Here is a 9,417-nt window from a genome sequence, read left to right as displayed (position 1 = left end):
CAAGCGCTGATCCCTATAAAATCAAGTACATAGATCACATTTGTATATTCAGAATTTATAAATAAAAAAAAACTGAAAAACCCATTTAGCATGCTCATTTAGCACCTAATGTGTGAACATATATATATATATATATATATATATATATATATATATATATATATATATATATATATATATATATATATATATATATATACGCGATTAAGCGTATTGATGGACAGCCAATTGTCAGATGTGGCCAATGCATTCGATTTATTTATTTATTTTTGGATTTTAGCTATTGTCCTAGATCGCCGCCAAAGACCTGGGTGGAAAATCATTTTTAATTAGTAAATATTCATTTTAATCTTTTCAAAACCCAAATGTGGGACCCACATGAGTGGCGCCACATTTGAGGGATTTTCAATTCACTTAAGACCCTAGTTGAGTTAAAACTTTGGTTTTTATCCTTTGTTTTAAATCCCTTTTGAAAAAGCTTATTTTTAACTCTTTTATTTTCAAGTTTTAAAATCATTTTCTGAAAAAACAAATGGGGCCCACAGTAGGTGGCACCACATTTGAGGATACTTAGGTTAGTTAGTATTCTAATTAAATTAGAACTTTGAAAAAGTAAAAATCAATTTTTAAATTCCATTTTCACCTTAGTATTTTAAACCTTATTTTTAACTTGTAATTAAAAGCTTTAAAAACCAAATGTGGACCTGCATATGTGGCGCCACATTTGAGACTTTTCTTAACCCATTAGGTGTATTAGTTAGGATTAATTAAGGTTAATTAGGTAGAGTCTTTTAGGGTTATAATTCCACCAAAAATCCTCCCCCACCATTTGACCTATCTTAATTAATTAAGGAGTGTTCCAAAAGAATCCAACTCTTTAATTAAGAGTTGGAAATTTTTATAAAAAGGGCTATAGGGAGTCGACCCCCTCATTATCTCATCTTCTCCTTCTTGCTCCCTTTCTCATCTCCAGCAACCTCTCTATCTTCCAGCAGCCCTCAAGGTAAGATTTCTTTCACTATTTTTTAGTTTTTTTATTGTGTTATTTGGTATTTTAGCCTTTGCTGCCCCCCTTGGTATTGGATTTTAACATCCGTTTCATTCAAGAACCATCAAGACCATTCAAGAATATAATCTAATGTTCTGTGAGGATGGTTTTTATGTTTTTAATCTGTTGAAATAACTTAGATTATCATTTTCTATGTTAATGCCAAAGAAAAGATGAGATTTGATCCCTCTATGGATCGAATCCCTCTTTCAAATGCCAAATCAAGTTTTCAACCATGTTTTCCCTGAATTTTTTTTATTTCATCATATTCATGTTTATTTTATGTGTTCAAGCATTAAATCATAATTTGTTATATTATTTACAAGTTTTTTTTATGGTTTTTCATGCCTAGATTAGGGTTATTCATATGCTTTAGCAGTCATATGCATATATCGATTCTGGCCATGAGGGAATGACGTTATTTCATGTGTATTTTTTTATCAATAAAATCTGATTTTTTTAGGATTAAATCATATATTTGTCAGTGACTTTCAGTAAAAAAATTGGATTAAAAATTTAAAAACTGAACTCTGATTCCTGCATCGTGAAAACGCTATATGGAATTAGGGATGACTTGTCGAGGTGATATCTCCCTCATTAAAGATCCAATCAATGATCCATAAAAAGAAGTGTGTTTGTCAGGATATCTAGCATATTCTATAAAAAAATTAGATTTTTCTATGGTTGTTTGTTATTTTTACTTTATCATAAATTAGAATAGGTTCCTCATAGACCGGTATACATTGTTTAAACCCTGAGTCAACTTGCGTGGATTGTATCTCCCTAACCAGAGATCGTATCGATGATCCGTAAAAAAGACTTTCTTTGTATGCATGTCTACTATTTTTATAAAATTTTCATAAATTTTTAAGGCCGTTTGTTATATTTCTCTGCACCCAAAATTGGATCTGTCGTTTCATACTGTTACGTGTTTGCCGAAATCAAGCGTATATTGCCAGAATGATATGTCCCTAACCAAAAATGATTTTTCTAAGCTATAAAAAAGACTATTCTTGTTTATTTGTCTAGTTTCTTTATGTAAAATTTCACAGTTTTTAATTACTGTTTGATACCCAATTTAGGTCTGACACCGTGACAGGTATGTGCCCATGGGCAAAAGTGCATATTTTTCTTTCTTTATTTAATTTTTATATCAAAATAATACCAAAAATTATATTTTTCAATTGAATTTTAATTTTAGGGTTACTATAAGTGTTCATATCAATTTTTATAAATTTTTGAATTCATTTGATACATTATTTGGTTAAATCATAAAAATAGAATGCTCGCAGAGTCCTGATCCGACTGAAACACGAGTAAAATTTGATTTTTTTATAATATTTTGAGTTTTTCATGAAACATTTTATATTTTTAGGGTTTGATCATGTTTATAATCATATTAGGGTGCCCTTCACCCGATTTGACATTGTTTTGAATTCGTTTGATCCCCTGATTAAGCTTTTTACAAAAATATTTTTTGAGAAACCATGTTTTATAATAAAAGTCAATTTTCAAGGATATTTTGGTCATTTTTCTCGAAATTCCAAATTTAAAAGTTATTTATTTTTATTATTTATTCAATTTTGCATCATCTTTTATTATATTTTTTTCAGGAAAGCATGAAAAAAGGCTTATATTCGAATAAATCCCTCAATTTCAGATATTGTTAGATAAATCCTAAAAGGTCGACATTTGTTCACTAACAAGTTTGCTAATTTTATAAGGACACAGAAGATTGTATTTTCTTTATTTCTCTTTTTCTATTTTCAATTCATTATTGATGTAAATTATAAATATTGAAATAAGAATTTAATTTCCTGCATAGATTAGGGTTGCATTGCATATAGTTTATTTTTTAATAATGATAATGTGTGATGGATGATGATTCATGCATATTAAAATTCATAATGGTCAACACGAATGGCATGTGCACTCTCTTTTAAGGAGTTAATAAACTTGATTGAGTTCATATTTGTGGTTATAGTCAGAATACGAACAATATACAGATTTATCATATTCTTTTAAGCCACAAACAACCTACACTCTTAGGCTATTTTCAGAAATCATAGCATATTTTCAAAACTTTTCTAAGTATTTTTCTCTTTTAGAATCAAATGAACTATATTCAATATGTATTCGTGGTCATAGTCAGGGATATATAGTGAATTTATTTCATCTGACTTCTATAAGGTACAAAAATCCTTTTTATTAATGATTTTTCTCAAAACTCTTCAGAAAATATTTTCTCAAAATTACATTCATACATCATCTAGGTTAGATTGCATCATGAAAAGATTTTCACAGGGCCACACACTCATTCTTTTGATCAACTCAAAAAAATCCTATCTCAAGAAAATCGATTTTTTAAAGTCACCTAACTTGTTGAAAGTTATCACATTTTTTTCTAAGAAAGTGAATGTGTTAGGATATTTTCCAACAAGTCTTTATAGTTATATTTTCTAAGCTAAAGCAAGTAAGCAAAACACCAAATTCTACCAATGGTAACTACATATAAAGCAATAAATAAACACCCAAAAGCACTATTTATTTGTTGTTTAGAAAAGGATTTAAGAAAAGCTAAAACAATTTTTATAGGAAACTAGCATCCTAATTTGAAGGAAGATTGGATCCAAAAGAAACATTTACCTAATGATCGCTTTGTGTTGCGGGATTTTGGTACCCAAAAACCAAATCGGATAAAAAAACTAGTGTTATAGGATTTTTCTCAAAATCTAACATCTATATCAGATTTTGATACTAATTTTGGATTGAGAAAAAGAGAGATTTTGAAAAAACTTTAAAAAGAATAGAGACAATAGACTTAAAGATCTTTCTAGTGGTACTTTGTCAGAAAATAAAAAATGAGTGCTACAATACAACCCTGATAACATACTTAAAATAGAAGAAAAATGGGCATTAGGGCACATGTTTTGACTGTTCTAAGCTATTTTAAGGTACGAGTGCCAAAAACCCAGAAACATGATGAAAACAATACAAACATATCAAGAAGTCAACTTTCTAATTCCACTATGAACATCTGATCTGATGAGCGGTTAGAGAGAAATGACTTTTTAAAGATACACTATCCGACTGATATCATCTATAGGGCAGATTTCTGTCCTGATTTTGCTACTCAGAAATGACGACCCTAAAGAAGTTTTCTGCTCTAACCCAAAACAAAGAACTTTTAGGATTGTCTCATATTTCTAAAAAATTATAAAAACGCTGATTGGTGACATGAGAGTACTAAGATACACCCTAAGAAACAGAAATTGGTTAAAAAAAAAAGTGATTGTTTTCTCAATTTTTATGCATTTTTGTAGACCTTAAAGGTAGAATCTGAACTCGTGCCAAAAATGAGAATGGTAAAGACAAAAGTCTTTCTTAAAGAGGACATGTTCAAACAATAAAGAATGCAAAAACTTGGGTTTTGGACCCATGGTAGATCTAATATTCAAAAAATAAAATAAAATAAAATACTAACCTCGTAGTGCTGAAAATACTAGAGATGCTAATTACATAGTCTAGATAAGTGGTTTCATCGTGATCGTCATTCAGTGGATATCCTAAATTTTGAAAAAGAACAAAAGGTGGGTTTTTCAATAGAAGTTTTTAATTTGGATAAAAAACTAAATCCAAAATTGTGAGTCATTCCTCCTTCATTGATCGAGTTGGGATGAGCCGCGCTAGGAGATCGAAATCTTCAACACAGGCATTAGCTTAAGTGTTCATCTACCTCAGACACAGATCCTAGAAAAAAAATGTGAGGTTAATGGTGTGGAGCCCCACCAATGCTTGAAAAAACAAAAAAACATAACAAATATGATATTTGTTAGAAAAAATCATACTTTTATAATAAAATAAAAAGTATAGGAAAATTGAATCTTACATCGGGCTTTGGTAGCCTTTTTTTACAACATGACGAGCACAGAACTCTAGCTAGGTGTGGGTTATGAAGGTGGGTGAGATATGAGATATGAACCCTAGGCTAGGCTAGGTAGGCTTAGTGAGGCTAGAGGAAGTAGGTCTAGTTATGGAGTGATTTCGGCATAGTATAGGTGCTTCTAAATTTCAAACTTGGGATGTCAGAATGGGGGTGGGACCCCATATATAGTTTTCTTGGCAAATCCTAACATAATTTTCGCAAATCCAGGACCTATAGATCCAGATCCGCCTAAGGGTGACATAGCAGAATCCTAAGTCGTCAAGCAGCACTCCTCCATGCCTGTCGGTCTGCACTCCATGCTTGTTCAGGTCGGTGGTCTAGGGTAAAAAACTGTCCCACCCACTCTCTTCGTCTAATCGTTGGGTGGCAGGGAGGACTTGCCACCAAAGGGGCTAGGTCTTGTCGGTCGAGCCTCTCTGGCTGAAGGTCACTGGATGTGGTTCTACCGATAGTGGACCCTTTTGTGTCCTGAGAATGAGGCCAAAAAGTGGGAGTAGATGGGGGTGTGTGCCAAGGAGGCTGGTGTGGGGGAAGCAGGTGGTGAAGTAGCTAGGGAAGCCAACGGTGGTGATGGTAGCCTAAACCTTTTGACAGGTGGTTAGATACAAGGGGAACAAAGAGGAGAAGATGGTTTGGAAAGAGGAGGGACAGATGGTGGTGAGAAAGGAGAAAAAGAGGAAATAGAAAAATGCACAAAATGTCGTATCCCTTGTTGTTTTATGGGTGTCCATGTGACATAAACGGTTTGCCTTACTCCAGTTTTATAGACAAGGAAAAAGTCGGATGCTTTTGAATAACACGAAATCATTATCTAGAGAAAGGAAATGATGAATTTGAATTCAAAATGTTGTACTTGTTGGGGTTTGAACTTTATCAATGTTTAGAAATTAAGTACGAGATGGTGAGAAAATGATACATGAAGATAATAAAAAAACTAGTAATATTTTCATATCGTGTTATGACCTTTGTTTGAAACTAAACTACATTTTAGACTTCTTGGATATTGTAGTTTCTATATGGTCCTAGCTTCACTCAATTTCTCCAGTAAATCGGACAAGATGAAGGCTCAAGCATAATTGTAATTATCAAAATTGCACTCATTGCTTGGAGCTAGATTTGAATATCCAAATCTGGATTTGACTAATACAAATAGGTCTAACCTCCTCAGCTGACTCGTTTTCAAAAAACAAAAAAAGTTCTAACTCGCATTTTAAAAAGCTAAAACCCAAAATTAAAAAATAAAAAATAAAAAAAGTCCCAACTCTTTTGCAGCATCACTACTATGGGAAACTAATTGATTGGGTTGTGGGTTGAAGGTAGGGTAAAAATGAAAACTATTTTTTTTTTCTAAATTACCACCTAATAAAATATTAGTTACTAAACAAAAAACAAGAAGTGATAGTGGAATCCGTAACCACTCTCAGGTTGGTTTGTATCTTATGAGAAAAGACCAGGTCATATTGTATATAACTGATTTATTGGTTATGCAATCCCCACCGCACATCTTACTTGATGGAGATGTGTGTGAGCCCCACCCTCACGTTTTTCAAGCGAAAATATGCAACGCGGATTGAATATAACATAATTACCTAAAAATATATATCTCATTAGCTAATCAGATCGGATTTTGCATTACAATTTTCTTGTCCAACTCGAAATCCAAATCCAATTCTGATTAAACATCTTACTAAGCCAGGTCCGGTTAAGAATTTGGGGCAGACTCATAGGATCCAATTGGTACACAGAGCGAAGTAATATGACATGTTAAAACCATTAAAATAATTAAAAATTTTAATTTTTAGTATATTTTGCATTTATTAAAAAATAGCCTATTCAAAGGTTAAGCGTAATATCGATTTTCTACCTATACGATGTTTATCGGCCGTTGATACTGATAACATTGATCAGCAATTTTCATTGTGAAAGACACGAAAAATATTATTTTATATGGTTTACGTAAATCTTATAGGCTTTTCCTAATGTTAGTCTGATCCAACCCTGTTATATCATCTCTGAGTCGGATATTGGTGTGAACTCACACATGGGTCTCATGACACCCTCTAGTCCCAATCCAAGCCGAACCGTCGTTGTGACAATTTTAGGGTTATTGACCCAAGGCAGCCCCATGTGCTGTCTGAGTCTACGGACATCAGTAGCCTTTGACCAGATGTTGCCATATATAAAAAAAAAAAAGGCTAAAGACGGACCCCGTTAGAGTTTAAACCTTTTGGAGTCTTTGGGCAAGCTGGGTATGAAAATCTTAGATCCTTCAATAATCTTGAATAGCTTTTCCATCCTTTAAGCAAGAACACGGATCGGTGTTTCTCCCCTAAAACTCAAGAACACGTCAGACGAAGATTCAAGATGGGTTTTAGAGGAAAGGACACGTAAGTGATCTACCTGACTTTGCAAACTGCGAATAAGGCGAAAAGATTGAAGAGCTATTCTGGAACCTGCACTGCAAAGTCAGATCCGGGTTCAGTCCCACCTAGGTCCGAACCAAATCAGTATTTGATGTATATCGATGTTAGATCTACAAGAAATTTTCTACCAAAACTACAATCTGTCTAAGAGAAAATGAGAAATTGCAACAAAATACAAGAAATAAAAGAAACTGGAAATTAAATAAAGAGACTAAACTGATTTCATACCCAACTCAACTGCTTAACTACAAAGATATCTCATCATTAAATAAATAAATCTTTTTTAATTTGATTTAAACAACTCATTTTCATAACCTTCTATAAAGATAAAACTTGTCTTAAAACATAGATCAACATAGTGATCCAAATACTAAATATCCAAGATAACCAATAATGAATCAAAATACAAATAGACCCAAATAGATCTTTATGAACTCAAGTCTTCTGCTCTACTCTGCATCATTATCCCCACTCGTGTCTTTTGCTCTACTCTTGTGCATCATTACGTTTGAATCTTTCTACTGCTCCAAAAAGTAGGAGTCTTGATAGATTTGGTTCAATATGCATGACAAGATCAGGAATATTCTTTCAAAACAATCCAAAATCATGTGCATATTTGTGCTGGTTTGGATCAAATGGATTTGGAGTAAGAGGTTGGGGTATAATCTGGATCTACTATGAAGGAACCTCATCCATATGTAAATATGGAAACCCTTACTGATTTGATTTGATTTGAGCAAGTCCAAGGTCTTAAGTGGATTTGGGTTAATGAGGCTGGGTATAATACGATTTTGGATTTCCTCATTAGGTTTTGGGTGAGGGACAAATTTGGGTATAGACAAGTCTTGGGAAAGTTCACTTTGGATTGGGTCAAACAAGATTGGTCTCAAGTCTATATTAGGTTTATTTTGGGTTATGTCTCTGGGGCTTAAGGTGAGTTCATGAAGATCTAATAAAACATGTGTAGATCCATTAAAAGATTTTGGATCCAAATTTTTAGTAATTGGATCTAGGTTTGTAACGCCCCAATTTTTAAAATAAAAAATTTAAGAATTTTTTTTAATGTAATAATACAACGGTTTCATCAACGGACTTGTTCTAACAATATCGAGTACTAGATGACATACCTGAGCGCAAGCGTATCTTAGCCTCTTAGTACCAGGTTTAGTACAAAACCACCGTCAACGAATCTGATTGAATCATTACATATAAAAAATTATTAAACCCAGCATTTCATCATTAGCCTTTTCTTAACCGAAATAAACTTTAAGGACCCAGCCTACACATGCACCAACGTTTAATAGCTCCGTAAAACCAAGTTGAGAATTAAAGCATCCAAATGACAAAATCCTCAAATTATTGTTTTTTCAAAAAATACAGCAAAAACTCTTTTTAAATACGGTTCAAGCCTTGGGCAGGTTACAGACACAAGACACACGTATAAGACTAGAATAACTAAATCAAACCATAGTATGCATAAAATTAAATCAAATACCAGTCTCAAAACTTTATCAAAGTTAACATGACTTAATCAAATAAACAAATAACAAAATATCAAGTCCTCTCAAAACTGTAAAGAATTGTGATCCTCTTGGCGCCACCCCAAGCCTACGGTCATCATCCATCGACGTACTTATTACCTGAAATATTATAAGTAGAAACGTAAGTCCACAGCCTCAGTAGGTAATTACCAACACATGAACACAATTATTCTAATCACATAAATAAACATTGGCACACTTTCAGATGACATCTAAGTCATGCAACACCATAATATCAGAATTAAGCATAAATCATAATTACATAACTAATCATGTTTGCATTCATATTACAGGATAAACATGCTGTAATGCATCATGCCAATGGAATAACAATTTATGCACAAATTGAAATATTACATCGATTCCATTGATTTCTTATATGTCACTTTTCCTCATGCCCAAAGGTACACTCTTGGGTTCCTAACTTCGATTCATCCAATCCAATGAGGGATATATTAT

Source organism: Nuphar pumila, chromosome 12 (assembly GCF_984573655.1).
Source record: "Nuphar pumila chromosome 12, dmNupPumi1.hap1.1, whole genome shotgun sequence".
Classification (NCBI taxonomy): Eukaryota; Viridiplantae; Streptophyta; class Magnoliopsida; order Nymphaeales; family Nymphaeaceae; genus Nuphar; species Nuphar pumila.
The sequence above is the reverse complement of the archived record's forward strand: the minus strand, read 5'-3'. Positions refer to the sequence as shown.